At 44.5% G+C, this 25424-nt stretch overlaps 1 protein-coding gene across 4 annotated transcripts in view; it reads right to left on the minus strand.

The window, feature by feature from the left end:
• LOC126204398 (TBC1 domain family member 4) overlaps window positions 1–25424 on the minus strand; it is a 914874-nt gene that overhangs the window by 169102 nt on the left and 720348 nt on the right. Inside the window, exon 1 of one of the 4 annotated variants that reach the window (XM_049938774.1) lies at window positions 19019–19037. The exons of the other annotated variants lie outside the window; for them this stretch is intronic. The gene's annotated coding sequence lies outside the window, so the exon portion shown is untranslated. Of the gene's footprint in view, window positions 1–19018; window positions 19038–25424 lie in introns of those variants that run through there. 4 annotated transcript variants of the gene reach the window in all.

The following is a 25424-nucleotide window of genomic DNA, read 5'->3' on the forward strand; positions in this document are numbered from 1 at the left end:
TTAGTAATCGCGAAAGCGTTACGGAGATGATAGATAAACTCCAGTCGAAGACTCTGCAGGAGAGACGCTCAGTAGCTCGGTACGGGCTTTTGTTAAAGTTTCGAGAACATACCTTCACCGAAGAGTCAAGCAGTTTATTGCTCCCTCCTACGTATATCTCGCGAAGAGACCATGAGGATAAAATCAGAGAGATTAGAACCCACACAGAAGCATACCGACAATCCTTCTTTCCACGAACAAGACAGGAATAGAAGGGAGAACCGATAGAGGTACTCAGGGTACCCTCCGCCAGACACCGTCAGGTGGCTTGCGGAGTATGGATGTAGATGTAGAATTTCACATATTTGTAATCGTAAATACGATCCAAGTGCTTTTTTGAAAATATACATCATGCATGGAAATGAAGAACGATCATTCATTTCATTAGCACTGGGACGTATAGGTCCCACGTCAAATTACCAGTCGGACATGTACGTCACATCCCCCCGTGTTGGAAAACGAAACGGTGGTGAATATTTATTTGAAACTGTTACGACGTTAATTAAAATAATCAATACCAATGTCTTTGACTTCGAAATAAACATTGGTAGTGGTACGCTTAGGGCAGCCTAGCAATCTCACGTCATCGTATATGTGGCGTAGCGATCATGACAACATAAGAGTTATTACCGGGTGTACAGTCAGTCAGTTTTCTCCCGCTCGATACGTGAATGAAATAGATCAGGAAATCGCTAATATTGGGTACGAAGTACTCAAAGCCACAGACTTTATGGTTGCTTCCAGAGTATATTTATAGACGTACACCAGAACACTGAACATTTATTTAATACACGTATGTATAAAAATTCTACATCAAGGTTGTTAGTTTTCTGTACTGATTGCCAGTTTAGGCTCATACCGAGATATCTTCAAATCAGTCTAAAACGTTATTCACTGCGTGACACTCATTGCAGATTGTCATAATCTTTTTTTTAATCGAAGTCGCCATAGTTCAATAAAATCCTAATGCTAAAATCTTAGAACATTATGTAAACTGACAACGTTAATCGCTAATCAAATATTTTATAGTGCCCATTTTCCCACACATACGCCCGGCAGAGGTTCTAGTCCTCCCTCGGGCATGGGTGGGTGTGTTTGTCCTTAGGATAATTTAGGTTAAGTAGTGTGTAAGTTTAGGGACTGATGACCTTTGCAGTTAAGTCCCATAAGATTTCACACACATCTGAACATTTGAACCCACACATACGATTGGTTCAAATGGCTCTGAGCACTATGGGACTCAACTGCTGTGGTCATAAGTCCCCTAGAACTTAGAACTATTTAAACCTAACTAACCTAAGGACAGCACACAACACCCAGCCATCACGAGGCAGAGAAAATCCCTGACCCCGCCGGGAATCGAACCCGGGAACCCGGGCGTGGGAAGCGAGAACGCTACCACACGACCACGAGATGCGAGCCCACACATACGTGTCGATCGTTTGTAAGCATGTGTGGCAAAATGGGGACTGTAAAATATTTGATTAGTGGTTAACGTTGTCAGTTTGCATAACCAACTACGATTTCCAGTTTAGAATTATATTGAACTAGGGCGACTTAGCTCTAAAAAATACATAGGTGTGTATCGAGTGTTACACACTGAACAACATTTTAAACTGATGTGGAAATGTCTCGGTAATGGAGACGAAACTGGTAATCAGTAAAGGTAATTTGCAATCTTGACATAGGATTTTTATCAACACATCTTTTAAATCAATAGGTCACATATCTTCCCCCAACCTAATTGACCATGTCAAAGAATAACAATATTTATTTATTTTTTGCTCGGATACACATAGGTGCACTACCCAGAAACTACAGTAGACCGTAACTGTTTATTGTTCACGATGTGTATTATTGTATAATTATATACAAATGACCAACCAACTCCAAACAAAACCAAAACTTTTGTATATGCAGACGACCTGGCAATAACAGTTGAAGGCAACAGGTTTGAAGTCATCGACGAGCAACTAGAAACCAACGTTTCTACAATGTCAACCTACTACAAAAAGAATTCTCTAAAACCCAATCCCTCCATAACTCAAGTGAGTGCATTCCATCTGAACTCGAGGCAGGCAAAGTACAGGCTCAATGTTACCTGGGATGGGACATTTCTAGAACACACAGATACTACCACCTACCTTGGCGTCGTGCTGGACAGAACATTGACATACAAATATCATTGCGAAAAAACACGCAAAAAAGTAGAAGCACGAAATTCCCTAATAAGAAAGCTGTCCAATAGCAAATGGGGTGCCAAACCCACCGTGGTCAGAACTTCAGCCCAAGCTTTCTCAACTGCCGAATATGCCTGCCCGGTATGGTGCAGATCCGCCCACGCAAAAAAGGTTGATATTAGCTTGAATGAAATATGCAGGATAGTGACAGGCTGCATGAAACCAACCCCCATAGAAAATCTTCACAGGGCCGCAGGTTTCACAAACCCTGACTCACGTAGGAAAGCCCATGAACAAAACAAACCTTTGATGCCCCCCACTCAATATTTGGCCTATAGTGTGGCCCCAGCAGACTCAAATCCAGACGTCGTTTACTGAGTTGCGTCTTAGATGAGCCCCCCACCTACTATCCACTAAGAGAGGACCCACCAAGCGGCGTTTCTGGTGATTGGAAAACCTGGAGAATGCTTAATCGCATGAGAACTGGGGTGGCTCCTGTGAAATCTAATCTGATCAGATGGGGTTTGTTGGACGAAAATGACGACAAATGCGACTGCGGCACTCGACAGGACATGGAACATCTCCTACAATGCCCTGCCTGCCCCCACAGATGCACCCTCGACGATCTATGGCTGGCTAAAGAAGAAGCATTAGACATTGCCCAATACTGGGCAAACAAATTGTAGTTTCCGGACACGAAAAAGTAAAAAAAAAAAAAAAATGGTTCAAATGGCTCTGAGCACTATGGGACTCAACATCTTAGGTCATAAGTCCCCTAGAACTTAGAACTACTTAAACCTAACTAACCTAAGGACATCACACACACCCATGCCCGAGGCAGGATTCGAACCTGCGACCGTAGCAGTCCCGCGGTTCCGGACTGCAGCGTCAGAACCGCTAGACCACCGCGGCCGGCCACGAAAAAGTAAGTAAAGTAAGTGTATAATTTTATTGTCTGGTCTGCCGGTCTAGCGGTAAATCGCGTTCATTTAAACCGAGAGGTCGCGGCAGCACATCCCGGCCGGACCATGGAAATTTTCAGTCTGCCATCCACTGTTTAAGCGTGCCGCCAGCGCCATGGTATTGGCAGCGGCCTGTTGGTTTGGGCGGCGTAAGTCTCCTTGGCCTGCCGTGTACTTTTTTTTTACTGACGATATCAGTGCATGAAAACGTCAGTGACAAATTTAGAAAACGTATGTCGTAATTTTTATGAAGTTTATTCGACTATTCACTACAAAGATGGGTTTAGATTTGCTTGTATTAGAAAAGGTAACCACCTGTTTAGTTGATTTTCTCGCTGCATTGTGCCCGGATGCTTTTGTGCTTGCCTTGTAACGACCAGAACAATATCTATTCACTTTATGCTTCTTTCCTTACTTTTTTCCCCACCAGTGTTTCCTTCTTCCTGTATCGATACTGACTGGAGTCTCTTCACGTAAATGCCGTGTGAGCGCATCTGCCAACTGTTTCCGAAGTATCGTGATTGACACTTCCTATCCTGTCAGGTCTTGGAATACAAACACTGAACAACCAAAACATTACGACCACTGCCCATCGCGACGCTGGATGCTTCCTGGTGACATTGCGGGCACGTGACGCTGTAGCAAAGGTATGCAAGCGGAGCAGACACGGACCAGAGGATCACAATAGCGAAGATATGGGCTGCAAATGCGGAACTATATTGAAATAAGCAACTTTGAAAAAGGGAAGATTATTATCACGCAGAGATTGTACACGAGTACCTCGAAAACATCGAAGCTGGTCGAATGTTCACGTGATACTGTCGTCAGCATATACGAAAACAGGTAGAAGGACAGTGAAACTACCACTAGACGCTAAATAGTTGGACTTCCACGACTCTTCACGGAACGTGGGGTTCGGAGGCTTGTCTGTTCTGTAAAGAAGAATATATAGTGAACTGTGGCATCTCTGGCGAAAGAGCACAATGCTGGCGAACGCACAAATGATTCAGAGCACACCTTTGATGTTACATTGTTGAACATGGAGCGCCGCAGCAGACCACCCCTACGTCTTCACATGTTGACCCAACGATATCGTCAATTACGATTGCAGTGGGCACGGGACCACCGCGATTCGACCGTCGATCAATGGAAACGTGTCGGTTCTTCGCGTAAATCGCACTTTTGCTACACTAGGTCGGCGGTTGGCAAGCGCCGGCTCGAAACGTGCAGCGAACCTCGAACGCAGTCTGTTGGGGAGCAACATTATGCCTGGGAGACATTCTCCTGCGCTTGCATGTGACCAGTGCCTAAAACCGCTCGGCCACTCTGGCCGGCCCAGTGGTAGTAATCGAAGACACACTCACAGCTGCGAACCACCATCTTCACGCTCGAAGTCTTTTCCGACGGCGATGTCATCTTTCAGCTGTATAATTCTCCGAGTCTCTGAGCCAGAAACGTGCTACAATGATTTGAGGAGCATTATAGTGAACTGCCGTTGATGTCTCGGCAGCAAAATTTCCCTGACGTAAATCCTATGGAATCCATCTGGGTCGTTATCGGGCGCTATCACTGCGTACGCAAATCAGCGCCCAATTATTTACGCGAATTACACGAGCTGTGCGTAGAGATCTAATGCCACATACCTCCACAAATCTACCAGCAAGTTGTCGGATCCCTGATACGCAAAGTCAGTGATGTATTTCGTTCACAGACGGACAAACAGGCTGTTACGCAGGTGGTCATAATGCTCTGGCTCACCAGTGACTAACGCATTCACAACAGCGGTGTTAAAAAGAGATCGAAAGCTAACTTCCGACACCATTTTATTGTCTTTCTCAGTGGACTGCTCTATGCACTCATCTTATCTGAAAGGTGAATAGCAGTTTCTCCGATAATATTCAGTAACGAGATTTGGTTTTCGACAGACACCCCTTCTGATTGTCACGTATTCCATTTCACTCGGCCGGCCGGAGTGGCAGAGCGGTTCTAGGCGCTACAGTCTGGAACCGCGCGACCGCTACGGTCGCAGGTTCGAATCCTGCCTCGGTTATGGATGTGTCATTTCCTTAGGTTAGTTAGGTTTAGGTAGTTCTAAGTTCTAGGGGACTGATGACCTCAGAAGTTAAGTCCCATAGTGCTCAGAGGCATTTGAACCATTTCACTCGAACACGCTGACAAGCGGGACTGCCGCCTCAGCGGAAAGCCCAGTAACATCGACTCCGCACCCGACGTGTTAGTCTGGCCTACTATGTTAAAGACGCCAGGAGCGATCCATCCGTGGCTTGGATTCCAAGTTACACTGCGGGTCCACCCCTCACCAGTTGGATAACTGGGGTAGGTCAGGGACACGCAAATCGCCGAAATGCCGTCCAATTGAAAGACTTACAAGCGTCCAAACCACACAAAATTATTATAATAATTATATTAAGTACATTTTTACAGAGAAAAATTATCCGATTATTTTTTAAATGAAATCATTGCCGCCATTTGAGTGCAAGCTTCTTATTGTTTATTTCACTACCGTCGCTTCGGCTGTAGAGCCATTTGCAAGCGCAAGCGCAAGGTGAAAACTGAAACCAATAAAACATATGGATAACAGACTGGTAGGAATAATATGGTAACACTTTGTCAACACAATTTAAGGAGCATTCCTCAGAAATTCCGTAGGTATCAGACATAGCTAAATACGTCGTCACGAAACAGAATACATACTTCACGGACAGCTTACTAATTATTTGACATCAGATAACCTTTCTGATGAATACTACTCCGGTTTCCGGCAAAATCGCAGCACGACGACTGTTCTTATAAAGGTGATTCACGAACTGAAACGAACTGTGGATAGACAACAGGCGACTATTATACGCTCTTTGGATTTCAGCCAAGTTTTCGACACTGTCGAGTTTGACAGTCTACTTGCTAAACTTACAGGTAAAAGTTTTTCTTCAAGTTTTGTACAGTGATACCACTCATACCTTACATCTTGCCAACAGTGTGTTATAATTGGAACAAAAATGCCATAATGGATCAGGGGTCCCAGAAGCATCAATATCGGGCCCATTACGCTTCTCATTACAGGTTAATTATGTGCCAACTATTTCCTTCTGCTGCAGGTATCACCTATAGGCTGACAACATTCAGTTATATCTAACGTTAGTGCAAGTCCAAGAAACCTACGCACTGCCGTCTAGCATGTAACTGTCGATTTACTTGCCCTACCAGTGTGGAAGCACAGGCTAGGTTTCAAACTTAACCCATCTAACACGCAAGCAATCTCATTCGCTCGCAAAGGAATTATTAACCCTCAGTTCACAGAATCTCTTCCCTCATTAACCCTAAACGGCACAGAAATAATCTTTTCTTGTTCTGTAGTGAGTGGCCGGCCGGTGTGGCCGTGCGGTTCTAAGCGCTTCAGTTTGGAACCGCGTGACCGCTACGGTCGCAGGTTCGAATCCTACCTCGGGCATGGATATGTGTGATGTCCTTAGGTTAGTTAGGTTTTAGTAGTTATAAGTTCTAGGAGACTGATGACCACAGATGTTAAGTCCCAGAGCGCTCAGAGCCATTTGAACCATTTTTTGTAGTGAGTGAAGTATTTCTTTTCGAGCTGAAAAAGAAGCTCTTAGAGACACTAATGCTCCCAATACTTCACTATGGTGATGCCATTCTCCACGAACTTTCCTGCGAAACTGCCAACTAATGCTTGTGGAAGATCATTTGTTACGTAGGCTTTTTCGATAATAGTGTAGCATCCTACTAACAGTTACCAAGGCCACGTGCCGATGAGCGTGCAGACAATTGTACTCTGTTTGATCATCTTCCCAATCACTGCACTCCCTCTTATTTGTTTCAACTCTTACACTACTATCTGCACAGCACAACAGAAACACTCGTCCTCAGCAAAGTAAAATTCCCTCTGTACCATGACCTAGCACTGCCATGTTTCCTAAATAATTTTCGTATCAGGAACCCAACTTTGGAACAATCTTCCTCAAAATATCAGAGAAACTAAATACCTTCCAAATTTCAAAAGACAGCTAACGGTCCACCTTCTATCACAATAGCGACCTCTCCTACAATCCGTACAGCTCACTCTCGTCAGTCCCCCTCCGCCAGAACTTTTTCTTACCCCGTATCGACACAGTTCTCTTTTAATATTTTGTTCTTTCCTAACACAGCCACTTTTATTGTCATTTCTATCTTCTCCTCTTCCTTTATCCAATCCGCTTTTAATAATACTAAACATGTCTTCGTACAATTCTAAATGCTTTTTACTATCATCATCATCAACAACATCAACATCATCAACAACAACAATATTATAATTATGGTTGAAAATATTTTGTAATATGTTTGCTACGTGTTGTTCCTAGTCAGATGTGGGAGAACGCCTTATGGACGTGATCTAGTCATGCTAAGCAAGCAATAAATAAGTAAATACAGGCAGACTATTATTTAACTACACGAAATAAAATCGTCATAACTTCTGAACGGTTTCCTTTAGGACGTTCAAACCGCACGGTTGGCCGCGGGGCATGATGGGAATTAGTATGCGCGAGCGCACACGCATTGTTCTAGTCGGCCATTTCCACGTGAAAATGTCAAATGTCACGTTACAGCGCATTCGTGGTACTGAGAATCCTCATTTCCCGATCGAAAAGTCTCTTCACCCTCAACGGGTGACTGTGTGGTGTGCAATGTCCAGCCATAGAACAATCGGTGCGATGTTGCTTGGTGGCAGAGTGACTACCGAACAGTACATGAAGATTTTGGAAAATGATTTCAGCCACATTGTCCAAAGTGACTCTGATTTCGACAAGATGCGAATCATGCAAATCGGAGCTCGACCCCATCGAAGCACAAGAGTGTCTGGCGTCCTGGAGGAGCACTTTCGGGAGCGCATTCTGACTTTCGGGTACCCAGAGGTCTCTGGCGTGGGCCTCGACTGGCCGCCATATTCTCCGGATCTGAACACATCCGACTCCTTTTTCGTGGGGCACAGCAATAACCCCAAAACCACTGCTGAGCTGGAAACAGACAGTCGGAAGGTGATCGACAGCATCGATGTTCCGACACTTCAGCGGGTCATGCAGAATTTCGCTATTCGTCCGCGGCACATCATCGTCAATGATGGCAGGCATATCGAAAATGTCATAATCTAAATCCGAATGTCCGTAGTGACGTTTACATGTTGAATAGAGTGTGTGCACAGCGTAGTTCGTAACTATTTTAAGTTTTTTTCATGTAGTTCAATCATTATCACAGTGTGTATCTTTAGGAAGCTGATGTTAGGACACTGACCTTCAAATCCTACAAGAAAGAAGAAAATAGGAGAGGCCTGAGCAGTCCGTGAGGCCTCCTTGCAAGAATGCTTTGACGAAATGGGGCGGAGGGTGGTGAGCGGAATTTTATTCACGCAGAATGACGCCGCCATCTTGCAAATGGTACGGCATTCCGCTGCACAGCGCAGGGCACTGCTTCAGGAGCCGCTCCAGCAGTAATAAAAAGAGACGGCACTCCAGGGCAGTAAAGCCGGATGCACGAAAGCGTGGCGGCGGATTCTGGCGACCGCGACAGGACGCTGGAGACCGGGGGATTCCCCGGGCAGTCGCCGCACCCGGCAGCGTCGGGGAGCCACTCTGCAATGTCACTGGCGGCCGACGCCCACCGCCGCGACACAAACCCATCCGGTAGTGTGCGAGTGCCAATCGCGGCATTACCCGCCCTAACGCGCGTCGCACTTCCGTCTGCCGCATTCAGCTGTATCTATCTATCTATACGCTCACCATAATGCGTCCAGCACTCCCCGTACTCTCAGCTGTTGCAGCGTCGCGAGACTAAGGGCCGAATATGTTCCAAAGATTAGCTACGAAACGTTCATTAATGGATCAGAATCCGCAAAGATAAAAATATTTGCTTTAATGTACACTCTGAATATTTTTTATTTTGCCTATTGGCTGCCGCGTTCGAAAACAAGGACCACCATTAGGCCACCTCCTTGCGCACAGTCATCACGCTAATTTTTCAAAGCGGGTTTGTCATACATGACGCAGTAACCCAACAAGGATCTAGAATCTTCCCCAGTTTCGAAAATTTCAAGCGAGCAACAAGCTGATAACTAACCTCGTATGAATGCGTAATAACCATTGTTATAATCCTTCCCACTAACACAGGACTGCAAAACATTGTGAAATTGAAGGTACCCTTTCCAACAAGTGCTTGTCTTTTATTCTCTCATGAAGATACTCAAATACACTGAAGAGCCAAAGAAACTGGTTCGTCTGCTTAATATCGTGTAGGGCCCCCGCGAGCACGCAGAACTGGCCCAACAAGACGTGGCATGGACTCGACTAATGTCTGAAGTGAAGTGGTGGTGGTGGGAACTGACACCATGAATCCTGCAGGGCTGTCCATAAAACCGTGAGAGTACGAGGGGGTGGAGATCTCTTCTGAACAGCATGTTGCAAGGCATCCCAGAAATGCTCAATCATATTCATGCTTTGGGAGTCTGCTTATCAGCGGAAATGTTTAAACTCAAAAGAGTGTTCCTGGAGCCACTCTTCAGCAATACTGGACGTGTGGGTTGTCGCATTGTCCTGCTGGAATTGACCAAGTCTGTCGGAATGCACAGTCGACATGAATGGATGTAGGTGATCAGATAGGGTGCTTACGTACGTGCCACCTGTCAGAGTCGTATCTACACGTACCAGGGGTCTCATATCACTCCAACTGCACATGCACCACTCCATTGCAGAGCCTCCTCCAGCTTGAACAGTCCGCTGCTGACAAGCAGGATCCATGGATTCATGAGGTTGTCTCCACACCCGTACACGTCCATCCGCTCGATACAGTTTGAAACGAGACTTGTCCGACCAGACAACATGTCTCCAGTCATCAACAGTCCAATCTCTGTGTTGACGGGCCAGGCGAGGCGTAAAGCTTTCTGCCGTGCAGTCATGAAAGGTACACGAGTGGGCCTTCGGCTCCGAAAGCCCATATCGATGATGTTTCGTTGAATGGTTTGCGCACTGACACTTGTTGATGACCTAGCATTGTAATCCGCAGCAATTCGCAGGAGGGCTGCACTTCTGTCACGATGAACGAGTCTATTCAGTCGTCGTTGGTCCCGTTCTTGCAGGGTCTTCCTCGTGCGGCAGAGATGTCGCAGATTTGATGTTTTACCGGATTTCTGATATTCACGGTACACTCGTGAAATGGTCATACGGGAAATTCCACACTTCATCGCTACCTCGGAGATGCTGTGTCCCATCGCTCGTGCGCCGGCTATAACACCACGTTCAAACTCACTCATATCTTAATAACCTGCCATTGTAACAGCAGTAAGCGATCTAACAATTGTTGCAGGCACTTGTCTTAAATAGGTGTTGCCGACCGGAGCGTCGTATTCCGCCTGTTTAGATATCTCTGTATTTGAATAAGCATGTCTGTACCAGTTTCTTTAGTGCCTCAGTGTATATGCAGTCCTTTATTTCATACAAGATAGTAACGTGTGCTCGGTCTCCCATTGCATAAATACTATCATCTACAGTTACATCCTCCACTTCCCAGTCTCTGTTCAGTACCGTGAAATACAGTGCTGTAAACTAATCTCAAATCATTGTTAAAAATATTAATATTGAGCTTTATCTGCACACAAACAACTGAAAGAAAAGAGGAACAACCGGAGATGCGGTCACCGCGTCGTTACACCGGACGGTCGCTCTCCCGAGTTTGTTGGCGTAACCTCCAGCCATTCCAGTTGCGTCGACAAACACCCCAATGCTGACGTCAAACGCGCCGATTGCGCAGCAGTTTCTAGCCAGAGAAATAATCACCTCCAGTGTCTGATAATCTGACATGCGCGCACCTCAGTAACAGATACGATCTGTCTGTGCGCTCTAGATAAATGGCGGACTTTATGAACAAAGTTAATGAATTTCCTGTACGAATCCGCGATCATTGTCGATACTTCTTTGAATAAAACCTTTTATAGCGCTTTAAGAAAATGGCAGCACTGCTATAGGCCGATCGTGGGTAATCTCCGCCAAAGACGGCTCTGTCCTGCCGCTGATGGATGCAGCCCGGCCACCTATAGCTACACAGATTCAGTGCCGGCAACTATCGCGCCCGAGCTGCGCGTCAACAGTCAGACTTTTAACCAGTGGCGGCTCGTGAGTATACGTTCTGGGTGTCCACAGATTTTTAAATTCTGAAAAAAAACGAGAGTGTGAAATTAATAGCATCCGCTGTATAGCAGTTACACTTATCGACATATTTACACTACTTCAGCCGCTGTCAAGAAAGATAATAATAATATGGGTAACTTGTCTGAATAAAGAAAGAATTGTTTTTGTCGAAATTTGTTGTTTTGTACATGATTAAGTACAGCTTATGGCAGGAACGAAATAATGTTTAAGCTTTCACTACTCTCCGTTTCGCATTTTTGACGATGTGGCCTATTCTACACCTTATTTTAGATCTACGAGACGATGCTGTGCTGAGTATATTTACATGTTTTGACGATGCCATTACGGCCTTATCACTTTAGGACATGGTGTAGAAAAGATCTGAGGATAGTCATTACTGACTGAAACCGGTAATCGTCAAAAGAATTGGTATTGTGATCAAAGACTGGAATAAAAAACATTCAACGTCAGATCAATGGCTCATAGAACGTCTTTGGGAGAGGAAAAAGGAAATTTACCTTCTGTGAAACAATGCAACTGCAGTATGTCAACAGGAACATATTTATCACAGTCGATACCAGAATGAACTGAACAAGCAGCAGTTTTTAATTAAGTGAGAGTACGCTGCAGACTACGCGCTTAAAACAGCTTCGCCATATTATTCAGTATTGTAACTTCTGAGTAACGGTACAACAGATACATTGTGTACGGTTTGCTATAAGACTACATGTTTTAAGACGTTGAGCCAGCGCCACAAATTGGACGCATTGTCGAAATTAACACTTTATACTAAGATATTATCTTAACCCATAACTACTATGGATTGTCTCTCAGACCGCTGCAGGTTTTTGTCTCGTGATATTACGCACAACCCTGTGGGGTGAAGTAGACTCTTCTATCTTCCTATTGGATGACAAGCTACATGTGCCACAAATGTGGCGTCGTTGTTGCAATTTGTTACTTATTTTTGGGCATTGAGACGTGTCACAGACCATAGTGTTTGCGTGTCGTGTTTTTGTTGAACGTTACCGTTTCTCCGTGGTGAGAAAAGCTAGACCTTCTATGCAACTTTTTCTAATGCGAGACGGATGTGGGTGTTCAAGAATGCCTCAGTGAATTCTCAAATGAAGACTTTGATGACAGTGGTAATGACCGTGATTTCGAGTATTTAGTGATCACGATACTAATCTGGAGAAGGAAACTGAATCTGATGAAGATGTGATAGTGATGACAATAAATAAACGTACTTCGTCGGTAAGAACAGAAAGATGCATTCGGTGGAGAAAAGAGAAACCGCTAACGTAAGAACAGGATAACTCAACACTGCTTCTGCAGCTGCCTGGACTGCAACAGATTCTGAAAAATCTCGGAGGAAACTTGCTGTTTTGGAGATGTGTGCCTCAAATAAGGAAACTTGCTGTTTTGGAGATGTGTGCCTCAAATACGGAAATAATGTTTTGAAAAAAGAAAAACCTGAGCCTTTTGTTATCCTTGTTTGAAGTGGGAAAAAACGATATCCATGTCAACAGTGTGGCGTTACAATTTGGGCAGAGAATTGTAGGAGGGGTCTGCGTGAAATGCATTCAGGCTGAAAGCAATCAAAATTTGATTCAGGGCCTCAGATGGTGAGTAAAATCAAAGCTGATTCCAAACACAATTCTTAATAATTGAAATGTGCTTTTCCATACAGTTATGTTGCGAATCTGTAATACTATCTCCCTGATGATAATCTGTGAGTAGAGAGGTAACTATGTACTGTTATTTTAGTAACACATAAAATAAAAATAAACTGCAAATTTTGTTGTGTTTTAGTTTTCAAAGTGTTTTAAATTATGCATTGTTAAAAAATGCATATTTCCATAGAGGATGTTCCCAGGAAGTATAACGAACAACAGGAAGTTATGAAAATATATTTTCACCAAAACAGTGGTTTTATACATAAAAATAAAAAGGCGGTCTGAGACACTCCCCCATAGTACTTGTGTTCCTGTCAATATCCATAGTAGCGAAGGGTACGAGTTAAAAGCATCGTAGGACGACGCAATACGCGTGGACTTGTATTTCAAAACCTGGTTAAAAACACATCCAACACGAAACAGATTTCTAACGTAGGACTACTACGCCATTGCCGGCTGGACGATCCACGCAACACTTCACATCCTCACCCACTGCCTCGCATCTTTCAACCATGTCTCTCGTGCTATACAGATTAGCAAAAGATTTTCCTGCACGTCTTGCTGAAGTAGTAGTACTGGAGGTAATGAGAGTACAACGGAGGACATTCGAGACAGCCAGTGGGACGGGGCTGGACCACTAACCTGGCTTACAACGAAAGACGTGGCCGCGACTGAAGTCGCTGCCCGAGGCACAGTTTTAATCTGCAACTGTCTCTCATAACCTATAGTCGTCCCCCGCAAATGTCTCGAACGCCTATAACTTGTACTTGGAAAACTAATGTTGGAAATAGTTAAAACACGGAAAAACGGGATACGATTTAAACATTTTAAAGGCAGACTTCGCACAAGCAAATCAATCTGCACGAACCGTACTCCATCCTGGCAGATTACGTCCACCCACTTGAATTCCACAGATGTGTACACAATTGGCGATGCACGGTATCATGAGCAGGAAGTAACCAAGATGAAGATGTGCGAAGAATAACAAAAGAAAGAAAAACAAGTTAAGTCTGATGATAGAATTAGACTAACAGGACGTATGATAAGATGGTAAATATGATGCAACAATCTGCTGGCGAGAGAGAAACGGGGTCAAAGAAAAGGACGTTCAAAAAAGAAGTTTTATGTATTCCACAAAATAGGGAGGCACGTAAACGAGCTGAGGATAATACATACTATAAACACGCCACGCATCAACACGACGAATTTGGAGGCGCCGAGATTACGGTGTCACGAAATGCCGAAAACACTTGGAGGGAATTTTAAATCTCCCAGCATTGTGTAATGGAGCGACGTGTGAAGGCACAGGCTTGATTACGCAGAGGGGTTTCCGGCGGATGTAGGTTCTAAGAGCTATGCAGAGATGAACAGGATTGCACGCGACAGAGCAGCTCGGAGGGCTGTATCTACTTTCGTACTCTGCTCCCATCTTATGGTACCACTGTCTTCTCCCCACTCCCCTGTTCCAAACGCGTATTGTGAGAGTGGCAAGAACGTCTGTGAAACTCGGTACTAGATAAAATTCTCTGATTTTCTCGTTGTGGTCATCAAACCAGTCTTCGGACCAAAGACCACAACAACAAGAGAATACAGTCTTTCACGACAAATTTTCACTGCTGAAACTTTCTGGTTAATAGCAGATGCCAGTTCGTCTCGAAGCACCGAACCGGAAAAAGAGAGAGGGCCGAAATATTGGATTCGGTCTTCCAAAATCGTTTCACCGCAGAAGTACGTGACACGGTCCCTCCTTTCAATGGTCGTACGAACGTCAAAATGCCTGATACTGAGACAACAGATCGCGGAATAGAAAAACATCTACAGTCGCTTAGTAGTGGAAAGGCGTCAGGACCGGATGAGATACCTATAAGATCCTACAAAGATTGTGCGAAAAAACTTGCTCCCCTTCCAGCAATCGTAGATCGTAGATCGCTTGAGCAACGAAGGGTACCTACTGACTGGAAGAAAGCGCAAATCATTCCCGTTTTTAAGAAGGGCCGTAGGACACATGCACACAATTATAGGCCTATATCGTTGACGTAAATTTGTTGTAGAATTATGGAACATGTCATATGCTCGAAAATTATGACGATTTTGGAACATGACAATCCGCTCTATAGCCGGCCGCGGTGGTCTAGCGGTTCTAGGCGCTCAGTCCGGAACCGCGCGACTGCTACGGTTGCAGGTTCGAATCCTGCCTCGGGCATGGATGTGTGTGATGTCCTTAGGTTAGTTAGGTTTAAGTAGGTCTAAGTTCTAGGGGACTGATGACCACAGATGTTAAGTCCCATAGTGCTCAGAGCCATTTGAACCATTTGAACCAATCCGCGCCGGCCGGTGTGGCCGTGCGGTTAAAGGCGCTTCAGTCTGGAACCGCGTGACCGCTACGGTCGCAGGTTCGAATCCTGCCTCGGGCATGGATGTGTGTGATGTCCTTAGGTTAGTTAGGTTTATTTAGTTCTAAGTTCTAGGCGACTAATGACCTCAGACGTTAAGTCGCATAGTGCTCAGAGCCATTTGAACCATTTGATTTGAACAAATCCGCTCTATAAAAATCAACATGGATTCCGCAAACAGAGATCCTGCGAAACCCAGCTCGCACTGTTCCTCCATGAGAACCGCAGTGCCGTAGGCAATGGCGCTCAGGTTGATGCCGTGTTCCTTGGCTTCAAGAAGGCATTTGACACCCTCCCGTACTGCTCTTTATTGAAAAAAATTCGAGCTTATCGAGTAGATTTGCGAATGGATTCAAGACTTCCTTGCAGACAGAACTCAACACGTCGCTCTTAACGGAACAAAGCAGACAGATGTGAAGGTAATTTCCGTTGTACCTAAAGCAAATGCGGTAGGACCGTTGCTGTTTACAGTATATGTAAACGATCTAGTAGAAAGCGTCGGATGCTCTCTAAGGCAGTTCGCAGATGATGCTGTTGTCTGTAACAAAGCAACAACGTCAGACGATAGTAACGATTTGCAGAATGACCTCCAGAGAATCAATGAATGGTACAGGCCCCAGGAGTTGACCATGAACGTAAATAAATGTAACATATTGCGGATACACAGGAAAAGAAATCCACTACTGTATAGCTACACTATTGGTGACGCTTCGTTGGAAACAGTATCTGCCAAAAAATATATGGGAGTAAACACTATACGCTGTAAAATATCTGGGAGTAACTATTCGCCGGCCGCTGTGACCGAGCGCTTCTAGGCGCTTCAGTCCGGAACCGCACTGCTGCTACGGTCGCAGGCTCGAATCCTGCCTCGGGCATGGACGTGTGTGATGTCCTTAGGTTAGTTAAGTTTAAGTAGTTCTAAGTTTACGGCACTGATGACCTCAGATGTTAAGTCCCATAGTGCTTAGAGCCATTTCAACCATTTGAGTAACTATTCGATGCGACGCTGAGTGGAATGACCACATAAAACGGGCAGTGGGAAAAGCATACGCCAGACTAAGATTCATGGGCAATGTGCTAGTTCAGCGTTACGATCCTATCACCATAGGAAGGGGATTCGAACGGGTAAACGTCCGTTGACAAATGCAGCTGTGGCAAGAATGATTTCAAAGTTAGAAGCCACGGGTTGTTTAGACGATATACCCCGTAGTGACCGACCGAGCACAAGGCGTAATGCTGCTGAGACAGTTCAGGAAGAAATGGAGACTGTAGCGGGTTCGTCTATGCACGGGGAAGTCAGCACTCGTGCAGTCGCACGTCGCACCGGCATTCCATACACTACTGTTTGGTTGGCACTGAGGCGTACCCTCCGATGCTATCGGTACAAAATCCATCGGCATCATGAACTGTTACACGGCGATTTAGTGAAGCGGTGGGCATTTGCGGTGTGGGCGTTTCAAAAGATGGCGGAAGATGACGATTGGTTGAGTAACGTGTTGTGGACCGACGAAGCTCATTTCACGCTCCGAGGGTCTGTCAACGCCCACAACTGCAGAATTTGAGCTACCGAAAATCCTAGAACTGTCGTGGAAACTCCATTGCATGACGAGAAAGTCACGGTATGGGTTGGATTTATCACATCTACTGTTATCGGGCCTTTTTTCTTCTAGGAAATACGTGTTTCTGCTTTTGTAACTGCTACCGTGACGGGTGAGAGATACGCCGATATGTTACAGAATCGCATCATCCCCAGCCTGGCTGATAAACACCTGCTGGAACGTACGATGTTTATGCAGGATGGCGCTCCACCCCATATTGCTAGACGCGTGATAGATCTCTTGCGCGCGTCGTTTGGTGATGATCGTGTGCTCAGCCGCCACTTTCGTCATGCTAGGCCTCCACGTCTTCAGACCTCAGTCCGTGCGATCATTGGCTTTGGGGTTACCTGAAGTCGCAAGTGTATCGTGATCGACCGACATCTCTAGGGATGCTGAAAGACAACATCCGACGCCAATGCCCCAGTATAACTCCAGACATGCTTTACAGTGCTGTTCACAACATTATTCCTTGACTACAGCTATTGTTGAGGAATGATGGTGGACATATTGATCATTTCCTGTAAAGAACATCATCTTTGCTTTGTCTTACTTTGTTCTGCTAATTATTGCTATTCTGATCAGATGAAGCGCCATCTGTCGAACATTTTTTGAACTTTTGTATTTTTTTTTGTTCTAATAAAACCCCATGTCATTCCAAGCATGATTGACAATTAGTACCTCTCTATCTACATTATTCCGTGATTTATTCAGTTTTCAAATTTACACTGACTTTTTGATCATCCGGTACATTGGCTTCAAGTGTTACATGGCTAAGGTCTGGCGGAACATTTGTCCGCTAGGTATTAAGATTATAGTGGATTCTGCTCATTCATTTCATAGGTTTCTTAATAATTTGCCTTAGATGTTTCCAGTGAATTCGGGCAGCGTTACGAAGATGCTCGACAAGCTCCACTGCAGACGTTACAAGAGAGGCGTTGTGCATCGCGGAGAGAGTTACTATTGAAATTTCGAGAGAGCACTTTCCGGGAAGAGTCTGGCAACATATTACTTCCCCCTCGCGTAATGACCATGGGGAGAAAATTCAAGAAATTAGAGCAATACATAGGCTTACCGACAATCATTCTTCTCAGGCGCTATTCGCGCAAGTGGAACATGGTTGGAGGGCTCAGTTAGTCATACAAACTGTACCCTCCGTCACAAAGCATTAGGTGGCTTGCGGAGTTTGCTGTAGATGTAGATGAAACCAGTTATCACCAGGCGAACTTCTCGTGAAGATGAGCGTTAGGAAAGTGGTTGAAACTTAGCCTGAAGATGACGCTGCCACTTGGCTGATAACAGAGGATTTAATCGACAGTGAAAGAATTCTCGCTGTCCTTTACTCGGGGGTGGCTGTGGACACGGGATCTGCTGTTAGTTGGTTGGTTGGTTGGTTTTGGGGAAGGAGACCAGACAGCGTGGTCATCGGTCTCATCGGATTAGGGAAGGAGGGGGAAGGAAGTCGGCCGTGCCCTTTTAGAGGAACCATTCCGGCATTTGCCTGGAGTGATTTAGGGAAATCACGGAAAACCTAAATCAGGATGGCCGGACGCGGGATTGAACCGTCGTCCTCCCGAATGCGAGTCCAGTGTCTGCTGTTAGTGTCGGCGGCGTGTGTGAGGTGGACGACCCCGTACAGCTAATTGCCCTCGCTGCTACGACTATTGCCAGTTGGTTCGACTTACAGAGAAGCATTAGGCGGCTTGCGAAGTATGCTACAGATGTAGATGAAACCAGTTATCACCAGGCGAACTTCCCGTGAAGATGAGCGTTAGGAAAGTGGTTGAAACGTTGCCTCAAGATGACGCTGCCACTCGGCTGATAACAGAGGATTTAATCGACAGTGAAAGAATTCTCGCTGTCCTTTACTCGGGGCTGGCTGTGGACACGGGATCTACTGTTAGTGTCGGCTGCGTGTGTGAGGTGGACGACCCCGTACCGCTAATTGCCCTCGCTGCTACGACTACTGCCAGTTGGTTCGACTTACAGAGAAGCGCGCCTCGCTTCCTGCAGCGGGTGCCAGACCGCTGGCGTGCAGGTGTGTCGCCTAAGGCCGCCGGCTGTGCGACTGGGCGCAGCGGCGGAGGGTCCGGCCCGCGAAAACTACAACTACGGCTATAATTAGGAGGCGAGAGGCGGAATCCGGGGCGGGCGTGTGGCGACCAGCTGGTGTGGGTGCCAAGTGTCCCCCGTCCTGGTCAAAGTCCACCCGGGAGGGCCGCAGAAGAAAGGGACGTGTCACCTGAGGCGGAGACGACAGAGCCTACCTAGCCGAGCTGCCGTGGCGTGCGTCGACTGAAACAGTTTCACTTCGGGACTACGGTCTACTTTGATTGAGTGTATGCAAAATACCGCTTCTGAGGTGGAAACTCATGTTTTAGTTCCTTCTGGGAACAAAATAGGATTATACAGCCAATTAGTTCCAAATAACTGTTTGATTAGTGACTATAGGTTTCGACACCTGATACGGGTGTCTTCTTCAACGTGAAATTTATATAAATCGCAAAATTACGTTGCTAAAAAAAAGCAATGGTCAGAATTTAGAGCAGCTATGCTCAATTCAAAAGTGAACTAAAACTTTTAGCACTGTAATTTTACGATTTATCAAAATTTCATTCTGATGACGACACCCTTAGTAGGTGCCGAAACGAAGCTCATTGTACCTGACACTTACTGCAATCGGTTGGTTGTATAATCATGTGTTGAAACTAGTATGCGGTTGCTGAGCAACAGCTCCGTTTAAAACTGAAAGTACTCTACTGTCCATTAAAATTGCTACACCAAGAAGAAATGCAGATGATAAACGGGTATTCATTGGACAAATATATTATACTAGAACTGACATGTGATTACATTTTCACGCAGTTTGGGTGCATAGATACAGAGAAATCAAAACCCAGAACAATCACCTATGGCCGTAATAACGGCCTTGATACGCCTGGGCATTAATTCAAATAGAGCTTGGATGGCGTGCACAGGTACAGCTGCCCATGCAGCTTCAACACGATACCACAGTTCATTAAGAGTAGTGACTGGCCTATTGTGAGGAGCCAGTTGCTCGGCCACCATTGACCAGACGTTTTCAATTGGTGAGAGATCTGGAGAATGTGCTGGCCAGGGCAGCAGTCGAACATTTTCTGTATCCACAAAGGCCCGTACAGGACCCGCAACATGCGGTCGTGCATTATCCTGCTGAAATGTAAGGTTTCGCAGGGATCGAATGAAGGGCAGAGCCACGGGTCATAGCACATCTGAAATGTAGCGTCCACTGTTCAAAGTGCCGTCAATGCGAACAAGAGGTGACCGAGACGTGTAACCAATGGCACCCCATACCATCACACCGGGTGATATGTCAGTATGGCGATGACGAATAAACGCTTCCAATGTGCGTTCACAGCGATGTCGCCAAACACGGGTGCGACCATCATGATGCTGTAAACAGAACCTGCATTCATCGGAAAAAATGACGTTTCGCCATTCGTGCACCCAGGTTCGTTGTTGAGTACACCATCGCAGGCGCTCCTGTCTGTGATGCAGCGTCAAGGGTAACCGCAGCCGTGATCTCCGAGCTGATAGTCCATGCTGCTGCAAACGTCGTCGAACTGTTCGTGCAGATGGTTGTTGTCTAGCAAACGTCCCCATCTGTTGACTCAGGGATCGAGACGTGGCTGCACGATCCCTTACAGCCATGCGGATAACATGGCTGTCATCTCGACTGCTAGTGATACGAGGCCGTTGGGATCCAGCACGGCGTTCTATATTACCCTCCTGAACCCACCGATTCCATATTCTGCTAACAGTCATTGGATCTCGAACAACGCGAGCAGCAATGTCGCGATACGATAAACCGCAATCGCGATAGGCTACAATCCGACCTTTATCAAAGTCGGAAACGTGATGGTACGCATTTCTCCTCCTTACACGAGGCATCACAACAACGTTTCACCAGGCAACGCCGGTCAACTGCTGTTTGTGTATGAGAAATCCGTTGGAAACGTTACCCACGTCAGCACGTTGGAGGTGCCGCCACCGGCGCCAATCTTGATTGAATGCTCTGAAAAGCTAATTATTTGCATATCACAGCATCTTCTTCCTGTCGGTTAAATTTCGCATCTGTAGCACGTCACCTTCGTGGTGTAGCGATTTTAATGGCCAGTAGTGTACTTTGGCCATCCGGGCACCCTGATTTAGGTGTTCCGTTGCTTCCCTAAATCACTTCAGGCAAATGCCTGGGTGGTTCCTAGTCGCAAAAGAAGACGAAGTAAATATTCCAGAATTCGAATGAAGAACAACGGCCAACATGAGTAATTTAGGAGACATTTTCGGTGTACTGAGGCACCTTAAAACACATAATAAACGCAAGGTCTCCGGTCCAGATTGTATACAATTCAAGTTCGTTTCAGAGTATGCTGATGATAAAATAGCACCATAGTTAGCAATCATATACAACCGCTCGCAGGTAGAAAGACCCGTACCCAAAGACTGGAAAGCTGCACAGGTCACACCAGTACCCAAGAATGCAGATAATACCGTTCTTGTTGAAAACAATTAGCTCTTTATTCTCACGAAGTAATCAGTGTTATTAACAGAGGACGTCAAATTGATTGCATATTTTGACACCGTTCGTCAGAAGCGACTTCGAATTAAACTGCGTGCCTGTGGAGTATCGTCTCAGTTGTGTGACTGGATTCGTGATTTCCTGTCAGAAACGTCACAGTGCGTAGAAAGTGAACGAGTAAAACAGGAACAATGTCTGGGGTTTGCCTAGGGTGTTCCTGATCTGAGCAGCCCTGTTAGATCATTTATTTATTCTTCATAATGAAAAGTGTGAAGGCATCCTCATGAGTACGCAAAGGTATCCGCTAAATTTTTGTCAACCGATAAATCACACAAATCTAAAGGCTGTCAGTGCAACTAAATACTTGTTGTTGTTGTTGTCTTCAGTCCTGAGACTGGTTTGATGCAGCTCTCCATGCTACTCTATCCTGAGCAAGCTTCTTTTTATTTTTATTTATTTATTTATTGTTCCGTGGGACCAAATTAAGGAGAAATCTCCATGGTCATGGAACGAGTCAATACATGAAATTATAACACGATATTAGAAACAGATAAAATGAAATATAGAAAAAAAAAAACATATTCAGGTGACAAGTCTTAAGTTTAAATGAAGACAATCAACAATGTAACACTGGAATTTGCTTAATTTTTTAGCTCTTCCAGGAGCTCCTCGACAGAATAGAAGGAGTGAGCCATGAGGAAACTCTTCAGTTTAGACTTAAAAGAGTTTGGGCTACTGCTAAGATTTTTGAGTTCTTGTGGTAGCTTATTGAAAATGGATGCAGCAGAATACTGCACTCCTTTCTGCACAAGAGTCAAGGAACTGCATTCTACATGCAGATTTGATTTCTGCCTAGTATTAACTGAGTGAAAGCTGCTAACTCTTGGGAATAGGCTAATATTGCTAACAACAAACGACATTAAAGAAAATATATACTGTGAGGGCAATGTCAGAATTCCCAGATTTTTGAATAGGGGTCGACAAGAGGTTCTCGAACTTACACCACATATAGCTCGAACAGCCCGTTTTTGAGCCAAAAATACCCTTTTTGAATCAGAAGAATTACCCCAAAAAATAATACCATACGACATAAGCGTATGAAAATATGCGAAGTAGACTACTTTTCGTGTTGAAGTGTCACTTATTTCAGATACTGTTCTAATGGTAAATAAAGCAGCATTTAGTTTCTGAACAAGATCCTGAACATGGGCTTTCCACAACAGCTTACTATCTATCCGTACGCCTAGGAACTTGAACTGTTCCGTCTCGCTTATAACATGCCCATTCTGTCTGATTAAAATGTCAGTTATTGTTGAATTGTGAGTTAGAAACTGTAAAAACTGAGTCTTACTGTGATTTAGCATCAAATTATTTTCCACAAGCCACGAACTTATTTCATGAACTAAATTATTTGTTACTGATTCAATATTACACACAAGATCCTTCACTATCAAGCTGGTGTCATCAGCAAACAGAAATATTTTTGAATCACCTGTAATACTAGAAGGCATATCATTTATATAAATAATAAACAGCAGTGGCCCCAGCACCGACCCTTGGGGAACGCCCCACTTAACAGTGCCCCATTGGGACTGAACATCACTACCACTCTCAATATTGCGGAGAATTACCCTCTGCTTTCTGTTCTTAAAGTAAGAGGCGAACCAATTGTAAGCTACTCCCCTTACTCCATAATGGTCCAACTTCTGCAGTAATATTTTGTGGTCAACACAGTCAAAAGCCTTCGTTAAATCAAAGAAAACACCTAGCGTTCGCAACCTTTTATTTAATCCGTCGAAAACCTCACAGAGAAAAGAGAATATAGCATTTTCAGTTGTTAAACCATTTCTAAAACCAAACTGAACATTTGACAGCAAATTATGTGAATTTAAATGCTCCAGTAACCTTGTATATACAACCTTCTCGATAACTTTAGCAAACACCGATGGCATAGAAATAGGTCTAAAATTGTCAACATTATCAATGTCTCCCTTTTTATAAAGTGGCTTCACTACCGAGTATTTTAATCGATCAGGAAACCGACCACTCTTAAAGGAAAAGATACAGATATGGCTAAGTACTGGGCTAACATACATAGAACAATACTTCAGTATTCTGCTAGATACCCCGTCATATCCATGAGAGTTCTTGGTCTTTAGTGATTTAATTATTAACTCAATCTCCCTCTTGTCAGTATCATGGAGGAGCATTTCAGGTAACAGTCTCGGAACACTTTTTTCTAAGAGCGCTATATGATTCCCTGTTGGAAGTAGGTTTCTATTTAGTTCACCTGCTATATTCAGAAAGTGATTATTAAATACTGTACATATATGCGACTTATCAGTAACACGGACATTCCCACTACGCACTGATTCTATATCCTCGACCTGTCTCTGCAGACCAGCAACTTCCTTTACGACTGACCATATGGTTTTAATTTTATCCTGAGACTTAGCTATTCTATCTGCATACCACATACTTTTTGCCTTCCTAATAACATTTTTAAGCACCTTACAATACTGTTTGTAATGGGCTGCTGCATTTAGATTTTGACTGTTTCTAACGTTTTGATATAATTGCCACTTTGTTCTACAAGATATTCTTATCCCTCTAGTCAGCCACCCAGGCTGCCTGTTTGTGCTAGTACCCTGTTTTAAACGTTGTAACGGAAAGCAACTTTCAAAGAGCATGAGAAAGGTCTTTAGAAAAGCATTATATTTATCGTTTACTGTCTCAGCGCTATAAACATCTTGCCACTCTTGTTCCTTTATAAGGTTTACAAAGGTCTCTACAGCAACCGGATCAGCTTTCCTGAACAGCTGATGACTATATTTAACACAAGTTGCAGCATAAAAATCTTTTAAAGTTAAAATTTGCGCATCATGATCTGAAAGGCCATTCACCTTTTTTCTAACAGAATGCCCTTCTAGTAATGAGGAATGAACAAAAATGTTGTCTATGGTTGTTCTACTGTTCCCTTGCACTCTCGTTGGAAAGAATACGGTTTGCATAAGATTATATGAATTAAAGAGGTCTACCAGCATCCTCTTCCTTGCACAATCACTTATACAATTAATATTGAAGTCACCACATATAACTAACTTTTTGTATTTCCTATAAAGTGAACCAAGAACCTCCTCTAGCTTTAGCAAAAATGCTGTGAAATCGGAGTCTGGGGATCTATAAATAACAACAGTTACAAGTTTAACTCCGTTAAATTTAACCACACCTGCACAACATTCAAACACCTTTTCAGTGCAGTACTTTGAAACATCAATTGACTCAAATGCGATGCCGTTTTTCACATACATGGCTACTCCCCCACACCGCAAAGAGCTCCTCGAAAAGCAGCCAGCCAACCTGTATCCTGGTAAAGGAAGCCTCTGAATTATCTCCTTATTTAAGAAGTGTTCAGATATACCAATAATTTCAGAGTCAACATCTATAAGCAGTTCACTAACTTTATCCCTAATACCTTGTATATTTTGATGAAATATACTAATTCCCTCATTACTCGGATACCTAAGCTTTGTCAAAAGTGATTCCCTTGTTAGAGAGACTTCCCTTAAGCAGGAATACCTATCAGCTGACTTCAATCTAAAAAAGGTGCAGCTCTAACACACACTACTGCAGGAATTTTCCCATGAGTGATCCCACCAACCCCACCTATGCTGTCACCTATAAGCTTTGCCAACCTCCCCTTCCCATACCTGTTGAGGTGCAGGCCGTGTCTAGTGAAACCCGTCCTGCTGATAGACTCCACCGACACCACTGAAATGTGACCCATGCTTTCTGTCATCAGCGCACCCCCAAGTCTCATGTTATTACGCCTGAT

Source organism: Schistocerca nitens, chromosome 9 (genome assembly GCF_023898315.1).
Source record: "Schistocerca nitens isolate TAMUIC-IGC-003100 chromosome 9, iqSchNite1.1, whole genome shotgun sequence".
Classification (NCBI taxonomy): domain Eukaryota; kingdom Metazoa; phylum Arthropoda; class Insecta; order Orthoptera; family Acrididae; genus Schistocerca; species Schistocerca nitens.